Source organism: Otolemur garnettii, unplaced genomic scaffold, assembly GCF_000181295.1.
Source record: "Otolemur garnettii isolate 467f Iridium unplaced genomic scaffold, OtoGar3 scaffold00005, whole genome shotgun sequence".
NCBI classification, from domain to species: Eukaryota; Metazoa; Chordata; class Mammalia; order Primates; family Galagidae; genus Otolemur; species Otolemur garnettii.
In genome coordinates, this window is record NW_003852400.1 from 34257594 (window position 1) to 34274339 (window position 16746).

The window sequence follows — 16746 nt, forward strand, 5'->3', positions numbered from 1 at the left end:
TTCCTATAGCTTTCCTCCCTCTAGGGTAGTTGCAGCTTGGAATCTCTAGGTCCAACTTGTGAAGATGAGACCAAAGTTTCTGTTGGTGGTGTCTTCTAATCTTCACCCTTCTGCCCTTTCAATGATTATGTAAGTGTGCTGACCCCTGCCTTAAAATCCATTCTCCTTGGAAGACATTTCAGTGCTTTTTCCATGAAACCTAACTGGTACATGCTGATGACTATTTCATTTACAGAAGAGCCAAGTCATGCAAAATAAGGGAGTGTTTCCTTTAAATACTCATATTTTTAGCCGGGCATTATGACAGGTGCCTGTAGTCCCAGCCACTTGGAAGGCTGAGGCAAGAGAATTGTCTAAGCCCAAGAGTTTGAGGTTGCAGTGAGCTGTGATGTCACCACACTCTACCCAGGGTAACAAAATGAGATTCTGTCTCAAAAAAAAAAAAAAAAAATACTTTATTGTAAGTAGCTTACTAATTCAGACTAATAATCAAAGATACCAAAGTTAAATGCATGTATCTTAATACATGCATCAGAATGGCAATAATTAATATTTGTGAGAATATATTTAAGTGTCTAGCAAAACAATGGACACAGTAGGACCTCCTTGTTAATGTCAAGCAAGTTAGGCTCCCTAAATCACCATTATCTATAAAATGGAGGGAAAATGTGTGTACTCCTATAGTGGTTTTGTTTTATTATTATTAAATGACATCCAAATATAATATTAAAACAATGCCTATTATATAGAAATATCAGCCAATATCTCTAATAATATTAATTTAAATTATTTTAATCTTCAAGTAAAAATGATGACAAGTAAGAAAAGTCTGCATCTGAAATGGATGTGTTTATCTGAATGACCTCAATAAATCTGTACCTCTCTGGGGCTTTATTTTCTTTTTTATAAATAATGCAACATAGACTTGCAACTCTCACAAGGTGGTGGTCCTTTTCGAATAATAAGTAAGATAACATAGGTGTGGAGTAATTTTCCAAGGGGATGATGTTCTTCTTGTCTTCACCATTTCATTGTTTATTAAAACCTCCATTTAAAAATGAAAAAGGAGAAGAAAATAGATAGAGTTCCAAGAAATTAGCTGAAAGGAAAGAGGTAAATTCTTGAATGCCCCGTAATAGATCTAATCAGATAGAGAGGAGATTAAGAGTTTAGATATTTTTCCAATATTAAAAAAGTGAATAAGGGCAGTGCCTATGGCTCAGTGGGTAGGGTGCCGGCCCCCATATACTGAGGATGGTGGGTTCAAACCCAGCCTTGGCCAAACTGCAGCAAAAAAGTAGCCAGGCATTGTGGTGGGCACCTGTAGTCCCGGCTACTTGGGAGTCTGAGGCAAGAGAATTGCCTAAGCCCAGGAGTTGGAGGTTGCTATGAGCTCTGTGACACCACAGCATTCTACCGAGGGTGACAGTGAAACTCTGTCTCTAAAAAAAAAAAAGTGAATAAAATAAACACTTTTGGAAGGAAAAAATTAAATTGCCTAAATTGTTTCAAGAAGAAATAAATAAACCTAAATGGATATATATTTATGGGATAAGAACAAAAAGTATATACTACTAAAAGTATATACTACTACAAAAAGTATATAAGGGGAGACGTCTGCGAAATCTTTTAGGAATAGATAATTCACCACCTACCTAATCTGTTGCAGAGAATATCTTGTCAATGTCACAGATTTTATCAAAGTAACACATCAAATCATTATACCAATATATAATAATAGTACCTAAAAAAAAGAACCTTACTCTTTTTCCCATCTGCAAAGAAAGTCACGGACCAGTTTCTCTTATGAATAACTTATAAAACAAATCTTTTTTGCACCATAATTGAGAAGAATTAAAAATACTTAATAAAATGCTACCAAATTGACATCCTCAGTATATTAATAGGATTATTGATTTAATCAGAGATCTTCCTTGCAATGACAGAAGTCTCTCTCAGTTTAGCAGAAATGCAGTTACTAAATGCAGCCCGGAGGAATTTACCAGGGCTGAGGCTCAGTGACCAGGGTTGATGCCTGCACCCTGCTGTGCAGTTGTTCCAGGAAGATTCCCGGGCTCTGCTGCAGGGCACAGACTCCAGGGCTGTGCTGCTAATGGGGGGGGGGGTGTGTGTGTGTGAGAGCCCCAGCCACTGCTGCTTACTGCTTCTCCATGACATTTACTTTGAAATTAGCTAATTTCATGTTTGTATCTTATTGACTGATCCTGGTTTATGTGTTGGGATTTATTTATAAGGGAGCCTGAAGAAATTAGTTTCTGCCTTCTAACTTAAGGATTTATTATTATGAAATTCCCCAGATATACAACAGTTGCTAAAAAAGTGATCTTTACGTAAACTAAGTAGTACAAAGTCTGTTGATTTCAAAATAATTTAATATTAGAAAAAAATGAGGAAATAGATCACATTAAAAAATCTCAAAAAAAAAAAAAATAAAAGTTCATATAGGCCAGGTGCGGTGGCTCACGCCTGTAATCTTAGCACTCTGGTTGCTGAGGCGAATGGATTGCCTGAGGTCATGGGTTCATGACCAGCCTGAGCAAGAGCAAGACCCCAACTCTAAAAATAGCCAGGTGTTGTGGTGGGTGCCTATAGTCCCAGGTACTTGAAAGGGCGAGGCAAGAGAGTCACTTGAGCCTGAGAATTTGAGGTTGCTGTGAGCTATGATGCCAAGGCATTCTACTGAGGGCATCAAAGTGAGGCTCTGTCTTAAAATAAAAAAATAAATAAAATAAAGTGTTCATATGAAGAAAACAACAATCATCCCACTAGAAAGTAAAAATAACATTTGATTGACTTCAACATTAAGTCTGATAAAAAAATCTTAGCAAATTCAAACTAGAAAAAGTCTTACCAAATTCAAACTATCGTAGAGATGTCTACAATAATAAGAAATTGTATCTTTGTAATGATAGGATCTCACTCTTGCTCAGGCTGGTCTTGAACTCCTAAACTCAAATAACCCTACTACCTTGGCCTCCTGATATACTAGGATTACAGGACTGACTTTACTAGACTTTATTTTCTTAAGTGAATTATAATATTGATGAGAAATAAATATACTACTTTATTTAAAAATTGTTTAACTATCCAGACACATTACCTTAAAATAGCCTACAAAGATAAAAAGAATATACATAGTTGGAAAAAAGCTAGTCTTCATCTTTTCCAAATCTGAGCCTTGATTTATTAGTACATCTAACTTGAGTCTAGTTAATAAATTAACTTTTTTTAGTCTTCCTGTTTACGTAGTATTAGTCCCTTAGCTAATATTAGGTGAAGTGAAATCCCTAGCATTCTAAACATATTAACTTGTATATAAACAGGAAGATTCAAAAGAGTTTAGCTAGACCAAGAGCTAATGAATTATGGTCTTAGGATGTAAAGGAAAATATTACTAGCTTTGGCACATTTGCCAGAAAAATCTCTCTCTCTCTCTGATTTAATTTCTTTCTTGTTCTCTTATGACCATGCAAGAAGATGAAAACTACATAATGTACATCATTGGAAAGCATCCTTTCTAAGAACAGATGTAGGGAATTGAATACATGCCTCTAAGCAAGAAGTCAAATGGCACTTTCACTCTGCTAAAGGAAACAGCCACTTTAAAAATTTTCTGCAGGAACAGCAACAAGATAATGAAAAATTCGCAAGGTTGTTTAGCTGGGGTAAACATATTCCAGAAGATCTTTCAACATATAGCTTTAAACTTATAAAAGATAGCGAGCTATATATTTATTGTTAATTGCTCATATGTTGTTCATGTATGTACTATCAACAAATATAGTAGTGGCTTAAGATGGTTTGGTCCTTTTACAGGATTATACAAATTTCATTTCAGTCACATGAAAGGTAATTTTTCTGGGTACTATTTACTTTTATACAATGAATAGCATTCTTGTACTAATTTCAATATCACTGGATTTTTGGAGATACTGACTGTGGCTACATAACAAATATTTTCTCAATAAAGAGATCAATGGGTCAGGTGCAGAGGCTCATGCCTGTAATCCCAGCACTTTGGGAGGCCTAGCTGGGAGTTTGGGGAGGATTGCATGAGCTCACGAGTTCAAGACCAGCCTGAGCAAGAGTGATATCCCATCTATAAAAAAAAAAAAAAAAGCCTGGTATTGTGTTGGGTGCCTATAGTCCCAGATACCCCAGAGGCTGAGGCAAGAGAATTGCTTGAGCCCAAGAATTAGAGGTTGCTGTGAGCTATGATACTAGGGCACTCTACTGGGGGCAACAAAATAAAACTCTGTCTCTCAAGAAAATAAACTGATCAATGGGGAAACTTGACATTGTGTATGTAACCGTGGATATCGATGTACATCATTTTAACCCACTCATGAAGCTGTATATGTGTTTCTTGTGAAGTTGTGGAAGGCATTTAGATTACTCTTCTTTTATCTAGGGAGCCTTTCCAGTATGTTTCTAAGCACATTTATTATACTTTTTCATTAAATTGAGTACACATGTGGGGAGAGGATGGTGTTCCTATGGACGGCTTGACTGTCTAGCCCAGTGTGACCTGTGCTAAATTTAGGTCAGAGTATTCTATTTATTTCTTGCTTTCCTGGCCACTCCTATTACATGAATACCCACGGCTAGCTTTGTAAACGTAGCTTTAGGTTTTCTCTAGCTGGAATAGAAACAGTTTCTGTAATGGCAGTAACCCAAAGACTGACTAGTTTGCTACTCACACTCATTTTCTCCACTGCAAAGTACCAAGGGCAGGTAAAATTCTCTGCATGAAGCTTAAGACAGAAATTCATCTTTATATATTTCTATGGCAATGTGAATTATTCTGCTTAAAATTTTTGGCTAAACTAGACAACTAAGATTTAATTATCTAGCTTGACCAACACCTATGGCAAAGTCTACTTCATTCTGTTTTCCAGACGGGTATGTTGTTTCCGATGACATGATTTTATAGCCCAAAAAACCCATCAGCCAATGTTTGAAACTTTTCTCAGGTGTGATTTTTGTCAGTAATCCTCATCAATGTTGAAAAATGTTGCCTTTGACATGTGGATGATTTAACACTATGGAAAACCTGTACAATCCCAATTTTTTGGTTAGTTGGCCTGACACTGTCTTTGAGAAAGCTTTCATGACCCTTGAAACTTGGCTCTTGAATGGGAATATGAAACAAACAGCTCTGTGCACAATAAGAAGCTGTGATTTGCAAAGGCATCTTTATGAATAGAGTAATTGAAAATATATGACTTCATTTCATACATTTATGGTAATACACTGAGTCTGTACAGTACATACACTGAGATGACTACACGCCTTTCAGCTGTGGTCATGGGTCATTGAATATCGAGACTGGTTCATTTTTGCGTATCAAGAAAATAATGGTTGTGTGTGTATGGGTGTGTTAAACTGAAAAGCACATAAAAATAAATTGTAGTTAAGATTCTGAATCAGGTCAGAAATAATGATAGCCCTTAAGACTTTTCTTTTTAATTTCCTGTTAGAAGGATAAAAATGCACAAAGGAAATAATTGTAAGACAGGAAAGATTGCAAAAGGGGATAAGTATTTTTTTCAATGCTCTATGTGTTCCTGTAATGGAATCAACTCTTTTCATCTGTTCTTTCTTTTCATTTCAAAATCAGGCAGAGGAGAAATGGGGTAGTTACCTGGGTCTGGGAAAAAAAAATGGATTCCTTAGTGCGATTACAGACAGCGGCACCAGGGAGCCTTTTAAAGTAAAAATGGAACTGATTAGAAGTGTGTTGATATGTGCCTGTTATCCAGATCGGTTTTTCTGCAATGATGGCTTCTCTGTTGTGATCACCTTTTACTTGGGATTCACTCTCCATTTTTTTCCCATGTAGCTGGAGAGAATTCGGGGTCTCACTTGCTCCCTTTTGGGGCGGGGGACAGATGCCTGCTTCCCCTGTCACACCCCCGGTACCCACAGAGAAAGCCCAGCAGAAAGAAAGCTAGGTTGAATAGTTTAGACTACTGCTCACAGCCTGAGGGGAAGAATGCCCTCTTTTCTCAATATGCTTTAGCTTATGTGCATGTTTTCTAGATCTTTCTCTTTTGCAGAGTGCTGCAATCCAGGGGCCAAGGTTAGGGTATGAGCTAAGGGAAATGGGGCCCAGGGTAGCTCAGCCTCTTTCTGGGGTAGAGGAGAGCTGGTCTTAGGCCTGTCTTTGCCCTAAAGAAGAATTTTGCTTCTTCAATCTAACAAATTTGCCATGGATAGGAGCTTCATAGGTATTTTGGTCCAAGTCTCTACTTTGGATTTTGGGTGTTCTTTTTGTCTTTGCACAAACACACACACAAACCAAAACAATTAGAAGATAGGAAGGGCTCACTGGGATGGATCAGTCTATGACAAGCAGCCAGTGGTAGACTCAGGAGTCCTGGCCATCTCTCTCTGTCTTGGAGATAATATTAATACTGTATAACTTTCTCTCAGAATTTTGTCTATGGCACTTCACACTTCCTCTCTTGTTTTATTTTGCACGTATTCAAACTTTATCTCTTTATTTGGAGACTGGATATGTTTGATCCACTTTTATTTCTCAATCGTGCTTATACATAATAGCAACTCGAATATTTAATTATTGATAAACTGAGGCTTCCAATAGCAACATTTAAAGAAGCACAAGGGAATTATTTGTAGTAAATTAACAATTGTTTTTTGACTGAGCAATCTTGATTTGGATATCTATGATAGAGATTAGGGCTGATATCCTACTGACCACCTGCCTTTTTCAAAAAATATTTTATTGTTGAAAAATGACACACAGAGAAATAAAAAAGCATAAGGAGTCTGATTTACTCATCACCCTACTTTAACAATCACCCTTTTGTGAATAATATTATTTTGTCTCTACCCAATCTCCTCAGCTGCAATCAGGTTATTAAGAAGAAAATCTGAGACATGGTTTCATTTTCGCTGTAGATATTTCAATGTGCTGAATGCATTTTAAGCCCTATTCTACATATCTTTTGTGGTTCACTGTGTAATATTATCCAGAAGTGATAAAATGCATCATAATAGGTAATTTAGTGTTAACGGGGTATTAGGGTGACTTCTATAAAATTGACTTAGCAACCTTCAACAGCTTACTCTGAATCCTCTGGTGAGGCAGTTAAAACTGTAATGACTTAGCTGCACACGATGACATGACAGAAAAGCTTAAAGCACAAAAAGGCGACATTCTCTGTGTTCCTTGCCACCTTGTTTTGAGTGCCAACATTCCGAAGTGGAATCAATTTTTTTCCAGACCAAGCTCAACTTTAGTAATAAATTGTGATGGTCAACGCAACAAGTGACACCTATTCTTGGATCTGCCATAGTTACCATTTCCAACATCTGGAGTGGTTAAAGAGTGAAAATCCTGGTAGAGACAGGATCACAAACCCACATTGCCAGCAGGGCTCCCTGTGACTCAACTTGGTTGAATCATGATAATTTCTAAGCATTTCCTGATTATTCTATTAAAAATCTCCTTGAAGAGGGTGGCGTCTGTGGCTCAAGGAGTAGGGTGCCGGCCCCATATACCGGGGGTGATGGGTTCAGGCCCAGCCCCAGCCAAAACTGCAAAAAAACAAAAAAACAAACAAACTCCGTGAAGCCATCATGTTGGCCCTCCACAGCATTTAACAGAGTACCTATGTGTATTAAGTGTATAAAAGGTACTTAGTATCCACGTATTGAATTCAATGGTGAGAAGAAATACTATGATGTTTAGAAATCAGAGCAGCAATAGGTACACTGTTGCAGATCATGAAATGTTGCTTAGTTTTAGTTTTATGTTTAAGGGAGATTTATATTACATGTTTGAATACAATGCAGTTTAAAGCAGTGTATGGCATTTGGCAGTGAGCACTCCTACAGGGATGCAGTGCTGGCACCTCCTCACTAAAAGCTGAATGGATGGACATCATGATGTGGATATTCCTTTAGAGGATCTGTCCATTCTCAGCTCTTAATTTTTAGAAAATACTATCAGAAACAAGGATGTATTTTTGATATGCAGTAAATAGCAAAAAAGATGGATGACAGTTTTAATATTACATAGTCAAGAATATGCATATATTCTGGATAGATTTACAGAAAACAGGTATATTCAGGTGTGTAATAGGTGTGTAATGGCAGGCACCTGCCTGACTCCTAGACATAGAAATGGAATCATAGATTCCTTCCAGCAGAGGCACAGACATCAGTAGATTGCCAGTGGAATTTTTTTTTGCTTGTGACTATCCAAGGGTCACATTACCATTTATAATATTGTACTGGGCAGGAATGGGGAAAGAGTTTGATACAGATTTGTGATACAGAAAAATTCTCTGTGATCCTGCTGTCCCAAATTTCTTATTGAAATAATCCTCATGTAGATGTTCACATTTTTCAAAGTTAATGGAATTACTGTGGCATTGTAAGCGATGCAGGCAGAGAGTGTTGAGATATTTGATGAACCCTGCCTTATCAATTTCTCCCCTTCTACTTAGGCTAGACCTAAGCTAGATTCAATGACCACATCGTTAATAGCGATGGAACCACACCTGTTATTGCAAAGCAGCACTCTAGCAGCTTAAACTAGAGGCTTGAGTTAAAATTCCTTCCCTGTCCACCTCCTCTTACTTGTTTCTCAAACTTGGGACTAGTATGTTCCGGAGCTCATGCACAGAGACGGCTGAATGATCTCGGATGAGGGCATGTAGTCTATGGACCTCCTCCAGGGGGCGCTCTAACTCCGCTCGCTAAATCCGCTGCAAGGAGGGGAGTGCGGTCCGAGGGCGATGACTCGCAGGTCCGTGCCTCGGAAGGCCCAGGAGTAACTGTGGCTAATAAACATTTCTATTTCCGACCGTTAGCAGTTCTTTCTATTTTGTGGAGGGAACATGGTAAGATGACAGGACAGAAGAGTTTAAAATACGAAAAGAAGGAGGTGGCGGGAGACAAGAAGTGGGAATATGCAGATGTAGTTTCTCCTTTATTATATTAGTAGTTGATCGTTATGCCACATTAAAGCATTGGCTGTTACCAATATTTATTTCTCCAGGCTCCTTAACCTGTTGGTACAAATAAGGTTGCAGAACAGCATACTTAAATTCTGTTCATTAAACGCGCTTCATACCTGGTAATACACAAGCTCCACTCCCCTGAACATTGTCTCCAGTGCGTTTAGAACAGGGAAATCACGTGCAGGGTTATCTGGTCTATGCTGCTCACCAAGGTGTTCCAGCCTTTTCTGCTTCTTTGCTGGGCACAGTTCTTTTTCATGGTCTGCTTGTTTTCTAAAGATGTCAAAATTGTCTGGTAGTTGGCAGTGGACTGAGGAAGAAGGGTGCTTTCCCGTTAGCCTCACTCTGTGCTAGAGGCCCACGTCAGTGCTGCTTGGACACAAGTGGTTCATAGAACTAGTCTCTATGTTCTTATATAAAACTTTCGGTTAAACTAGGACCTACACACGTGTCCAGGCCCCTCAAGGCTCTGGGTGAAGTTACAGCCATCATTTGATACTCAGAATCTCTTTACCTCTTTGACACTGAGCTTTTGTTACTGGATGGAGGTCACCTACCTACCTGATGCTTTGCTTTTAGGAAAGAATTTTCTGAAATGGGTTTCATTTGCTTCCTGAAAACTCCATTGGGTTATATCTGTTTGATGCCCAGTAGCAGCCAAAGCTTTGGTTTGCTCCCTTTGTGAGTCTTCTCTGACTCAATGCAAATACCCCTTTGATGGCCTTTCCTTGTCTGATGAGCCCAGATTCTCAATCCCAAATTAGACTTAGGGCCCAACTGTAGGATACTACTGAGCCTTCTCTTTCTCAAATCTGTCACTCAAGCATCCGGCACACTTGACTTTGACCTACAGAGTTATCAGGACTCCCCTTGTACACCCAATTCAGCAGATGTGGTCTGCTGACATGGTACATTGATGGTGCCAGAATTTAGAATTTAGAAATTGTGTCCTTAGTTTCATTTTTAATTAGATAGTAGTGTGCCTGTGTCTCCTTTTCTGTCTTTCTGTCTCTTTGTGCTTGATTACTTATAAAATTATGAGATGATTGTAATTATGTTAAATGAGGCTTTTTTCCACAACTGTCTGATGTACTAGCAAGTTTTGTAACTCATCAAGTGATGCACTCTAAAATGTATTTAGAAGTAATGTTTTACCATATGCCTATCATATGTACTCTGATTATATAAAATAAAATTTTTCTACCTATTTTAGTGTTCAATTTTTAAATAATACACGTATGTATTTATCATATACAGTACAGCCTCTGTAGTTAACCACCCCTTTATACGAACCACTTTTTTAAGCTGACCTAATTTTCAAAGGCCAGACATGCACCACATGTACATGTTAGGACAGCAGGCCTAGTTCCTGGGTTGACCTCTGTATGTTGGCCAGTTTGTTACAGCTCCTTGGGTGATTCTACCCACAGAGGTTCTACTGTCTTATGCTTACATGTTTAAAATTTATTGATGTTATCACATATATTTAATTATGTAATGTTTCATTTGGGGTTAGAAAATCTGTATCTACTGAAAGACGATCATGGACTGAATCGTCTCTAGCTCCTTGGGCATCCTAAAAATGCTGGTTATTTTCTTTGAACCTTGCCTCTACCCTCTCATTGTTCTTGTGTCTATGCTAAAAAGATAAGATTAAACTGGCCGGAAACTCTTAGCTCAGCTCTAAAATTTTGACGACTTGTTGCTTTTTCATTGTAAAACTACACACTGTCCTGTAAGAATAAAAGTGTTTGGAGCCTATTAAATTGAATAGTAACCACATAACTGAGTGTGTATGCTGTAACTTTTATGAAATTACATGCTTTTTATTTTAAATAGTAAGAATCTTGATTTTGGAAGTGTGTTGCATTTGGCATGGGGGTGGGTTGGAGCATCTTAAATCTTAAATTTAAGGAACCTATTCCTGTAGGGAATAAAAGGACTTGGAAAATTTGCTTCTTACAAATCCCACAACTGCAGTGCAGAAAGAGTATTTTAAAGAAGGGCTATTATGTGAGAGAAAAAGCACTGTAGGCAGTGCTTTGAAGAAGTGAGATGTAAGCAGTTGTTTCTGCTTTTCCCAAACATTTGCCTCACTCTGGAGATGTGGCTCAGGGAGGGGTGTAGATCAGCCCTTAAGAAACAGATGACTATCCTGATAGCTACCCTGGGGATGGGCTAGATTTAGGACACATGAAAGCTGCAGAGAAGGGCCTGGAGTGCTCTATTTTGAGTCTACAAAGTAAATGCTAAACTATGCAGTGAATCACAGGCTTTTGGATGACCAATAAAGGCAGCTGAAATCATAGACTTGGAATTAGTAAGAACTAGTGGATAGAAGGGAGGATAGTTACGGTCTATATTTTCTTTTTCTGTAACAGTAAGAATTTAATGGGATGGCTGACTCTTATTATCCTTTCTGAAACAATGAGGTTTTAATATGTAGATACCTAAGTATGTCCATCCAAAATATTTGGATTCAATGCTTCCTATAATATAAAGACATTCTAGAGAATTAAAGTAATGTGAGTCAGATACAATGCCAGAATTACAGAGGACATTAGAGATTCTACCCAACTGAGGCCTAAAGTACCAAGGTCCTTCTGCATATGGCAGAGCTGGTGCTGAAGGTCAAGTTCTTCTCTCTGTTAAATCATACTCTTTTGCAAAAAGGGGGAATGATGACCAGAAAGATATGAAACATCTGTTTTATTATGTGTTGATATAGAAACAAGGGCTAGTTTGCAACTTTGTGGCCAATTGTCTGAAGTTAGTGAAGGTACTTTAGTAAATAATTTCCTTGAATGAACTGCTATAATGAGCAATCAAGAAGTCAAGAGATTATGAAGACTGCATATTTGCCTCTGGACACCACACAATCAGTGATACCCAGGAACATATGAAAAGCAAGAGGATAAGGGTGTGAGCTTTGAAACTTTATCAGTTTCCTGTGCTCAAGACTCGGCATGTCACTATAGCTTGGCTGGCTGAGGCAACTTTCTTAACCTTTTCTTTCTGAATAAAATGAGTATAATAAATATACTTACCTGATTTGTTGAATGTGAGATGAGTAAATGGATATCAAGCATCTAGTACAGAGATACTAGCACATTTTATGTACAGAAGCACTCAAAAGTGATAGTTATCATCATGTTCTTCATTTGGAAAAAAATAAGCTCCATGAAGGAATTAAAACAAGACACAATCAATGAAACAAACAGAAAGATGAAAACAGTTCAGCTGTGATGTATGCCATGGTAGAGAATTATGAAATCACAGAGAAGAGGTATTTTAACTCAAACTTGAAGCAAGAAATTCCGTTTTCAGGTCTCTCTCACCTTCTCTCCATCAAGAGAGGGGACCCATTTCCAGCTCTCTTTAGAAGTGCTCTAAATTTTCTCTTAGTTTTCCTAAATAAAATTTCCCTTTGTTACACTGAAACAAAAGAAAGGAAATCTAAGATTCAGCTCATGATCTCTCTGAATATTCCAACTGATCACTTTCCTGACATTCACCTTGACACACCCATTCCTGTGGCCCCCAATTTTGAACCCTTCCAGTGTTTTTTCTTTATCTCAGTGGTTGCTTAAGTCAGAATCATAAGGCTATCCCAGACAGACAGCATTTCTTACTTGCTGATTTAAATACAATCTTTTAGCAGGGGCTCATAGCCTGTGGGCAGAGGCCAAACTTCTTATTTGAGTAATAATAGCATCTGTATTGCCACAGTTTCTGTTTTCACTACTTTCCACATATGTTGTCTTGAGTTCAGTCATTTAATCCTTACTATATTTAAGAACTATTACATCTTCTATTGTCTTCCATGTGCATGATAATTTCTAAGATAGTAATATAAAAAACTGCTCGAGCTATAATGGATAGAATCTAAAGTATGTGATGATCTGATCCAGTCCTATGAAGAAAATATGTTGTTATGTTTTGTTAAGAAAACAAAATATGTGTGCTGTGACATCTGCTATGTTATGTCTAAATCTGCATACCAGGAGAGCCAGCTCTATAAAATTGTGAAAATCAGGCAAATCAAAGCCCCCAAATTAATGAACCATTGTTTTGCAAGTTGTAGGTAAGAAATCAAAATGGTTGACTGATATCTGATTTTTGAAATGGTGATGTAAGTGATGTTAGGGTCATTGCACCTTGGGCCTGGGTCATGATACCAGCTGCATTGTTCCCTGAACACCTTATACTGCAGCACATGGCTGGTAATGGAGGGTCCTAGGTCTCTATCTTAACCACCTGCTGCCACTTACATGCATTGGTTCTCTGAGATTTTGAGCCCTTCCTCCCTTCCCTTAGATTTGTCCCCTAAATGTGGCAATGGCTGTTATTCCTCTAGAACTGAGCCTCATCGTCTACGAAATCAGAATCTGTACTTGCCCCTTGAGATTTTGAAATTGTAATCAGTTTAGCCTGAGCCCCATAACCATCTTGGGGTCCCAGTATGTACCCACTACTAGAATTCTTTTTACACTTCACGTAGCCATTCTTTGCCCATTCTCATTGAGGTTTCTCCTATATTCCTACAGTGCACTTTGTACCCTGGCACTGACAACTTAGACACACGTACACCCCTACGAGCCTACTCTCTTGTAGCACAGCGTGTGTATCTGTTATCATGATTTTCAAAGGCTGCTTTATAGCCTTTTTCTGTTTGTGTTATGGCTACAGGTATCTGTCTCCCTGACTGTTATGATTCTAAAGGGCTAAGGCTATTCCTTCATTTTTATGTCCCCATGGAACCTGACATAGTGCCTTTCAGGCCATTGTCATTCAGAAAATAACTGTGGAACAGGGAACATCATAGTATAGTAGAAACAGGAACCAAAATATGACTAAATAATCAAATTTGATAGTTGATGTCAATAGACATTTATTAGTTGGTGAACAGTAGAAGCAAGGATAGGTATGGGTGGTAATTTTAAATAATATTGTAGAATATTTCGTATGTTTTGAAGGGAGCAGAATAGACAACTAGAAGTGTGGTGACTTATAATTTAGGCACATTGTTTTAAAATATAATCACCTCCTTTCTTTTTTCTCCCAGCACTATGGACTTGAAAAGATTTCAAATTCCAACCACATAGCTTTTTCTTCAAACATGTATGTATTGATGGAAAACATAATCCCTGTATTTTTTATTCTTTAATATTAACGTTCATAGAATATTACTTGAGCACAACTTACTATCTTAGAACACTTTAAAATTTTGAAACTGGAAATCATTTCCCAAGGGAAAAGTAAAATGGTATTCTTTGTGATTGCTTCAAAATCTAGAGCCCAATGAGTTTGCAGATTCTAAACTTGGCAAGCCACGATTCCTAGTGGGAAGTATTTTGGTTTTAACTTCCTTTGGAAAATCTCCCAAGCTCAAGGGGAAATAAACATACTCCAAGAATCAAGGCTCCTTTTTGAAATTCAATTTTATTTTTTTTTTTTTTCAGGGATTCTGCCTCTCTGGCTCTTTAAAAAAAATTTTTTCCCCCTTAATCAACATTTCTTTCTTTTCTTGACAGCAGCCAAACCAGCCTTTTCCTGGGCTCCTAAGGCTGTGCAACATTTGGCAGGCGAACAAGGAAAATGGGTGGGAAATGCTCACAAAGAGGGTAAATGAGAGATGATGTTTCTACTTCCCAATATTCTTGGCCAAATCAGTTTTCTCTGTGGGGGCAGAACACTCTGGAATCATTTCAAGTACTCCTCTGAGTTCTGGGCTCATAGACTTGGACTCATTAAAGTTCATGTAGAACTTTAAAAACTCAGTCCATACTCTTAAATAGCTTAGAATTAGTTTGGGAGATAAAATACTTGCCACGTTTAATGGTAGTATAGCAAATAAAAATACCTCAAAGAAAGTAGACACTCGGCAGTCAGATGTATGGTCAAGATAGTGAAGGACGGGCTCAGAGAGCGTGGGGATCTTTGTAGACTTCATGGTAACATGAGGGTGATCTGGATTTCTAGAGTCTTTGGAGAAAAAATTGGAAGTGTAAGAATGTATCACAGAAGATGGATATTTGACTAGGTTTTGGAGGATTATCAACAGTAATTATTATCATTTGTCTAAGTCCAGTACTGTGTTAAGTATTTTGCATATATTCCTTCTAGTCCCTTGCACTGTGTAACGTGGGTATTATGTGATTTTATTCATGTCTTTTTTTTTTTTTGGTGTCAAATGATACTTTATTAAAACATTTTCCTTTGTACTTTTTAACTAGCTGGGCATTCCACAGCACCACTGTCAATGGCATATGTGATGACATGAGGGTGTTGGCTACAGTCATTGTAGCCCACAGACTGGGCTGTTCCTAGGATCTCTTTAATGGTTCCAGAGAGCTCTCTGACTAAAGATTGGTGTCTCGTTTGTCTGGCAACACTGACAATCTCATCAAAAGTGGTATTTCCATTGTGTTTAATGTTTTTCTGTTTCTTTCTGTCTCCCAGCGGTTCCTTGTCAGGGCTTTGATGATAAGGGCAGAGGCAGAAGGTACCACTTCAATCTGGGCCTGCCTGTTCTGGATAGTCAGTTTCACTGTAATCCTCAGACCCTCCCAATCACCGTTTGCCTTGGCAATGTCATTACCAACGTTTTGGAGGGACAAACGCAGAGGACCGATCTTGGGGGCCAGGGCTGACCGACCTTTGCCACGGGTGCATCTCAGGTATTTGACTTTGATCTTGTTGGGATCGAATGTAGGCAGCATAGTGTCTGATGAACCTGGATTCAGAACAACCAAAGAAAAGTGTACCTTGGCCTCCTCCGAGCTAAGACCTGGAAAGGTTAATGTCTGTTTTTATTGGCTTGGAAGTTCTGTGAGGATAAAGATGGATTCATCAGCTTTTATTCATCTTTGCATCCTTAGGCCTAATCTAGTGTTTGGCAGATGTAAAGTACCTGATGATTGTTTGTGGACTGTAGATGACCAAACTAACCTTCTGGGGTTAAGTAATTTGCCTGAGGTTACGGTGCCAGTAAGTGGCAGAGCTGACATTCTGCACCTGTCTCTGTGACTGTAAAGCCTAAGATCTCTTTGGTATAATGCTGTGAAGTAATGGATGTCACTTAAAAGTTGGAGAAAAACGAGAAGGGCCATCAAGTTGGAGAATAAACACAAGGAAGATCCGAAATGTGTAACAGGCTGATTTAGCTATGCATGTTATAGGAAAACTGGAAAAATAGGTTGGGATCAGAATATAGCAGGCTCAAAAATTTTCATTTTTCTTTCTGTTAATGGAAAATACCTGAGATGCACCCGTGGCAAAGGTCGGTCAGCCCTGGCCCCCAAGAATGGTCCTCTGCGTTTGTCCCCCCAAAACACAGCACCATTTGTTAAATAGGGAATCTTTTCCCCACTGAATATTTTTAATTGGCTTATCAAAGATCAAATAATGGTAAGTAACTGGGTTCATCTCTTGGTTCTCTATTCTGTTCCATACATCTACCTCTCTGTTTTTGTGCCAGTACCATGCAGTTTTGATCACTATTGATTTATAGTATAATCTGAGGTCTGGTAACATGATTCTTCCTGCTTTGTTTTTATTTCTAAGTAATGTCTTGGCTATTCGATGTTTTTTCTGATTCCATATAAAATAAAGAATTATTTTTTCAAGATATGTAAAGTATGACGGTGGAGCTTTAATAGGGATTGCATTAAAATTGTATATTGCTTTGGGTAATATGGACATTTTAACAATGTTGATTCTTCCCAGTCAT

The 16746-nt window shown here is 38.2% G+C and overlaps 1 pseudogene; it reads right to left on the reverse strand.

Annotated features, from left to right (window-relative positions):
• Nucleotides 1-15242: 15242 nt before the first annotated feature.
• LOC100941309 lies at nt 15243-15736 on the reverse strand (annotated as a pseudogene).
• Nucleotides 15737-16746: the final 1010 nt, after the last annotated feature.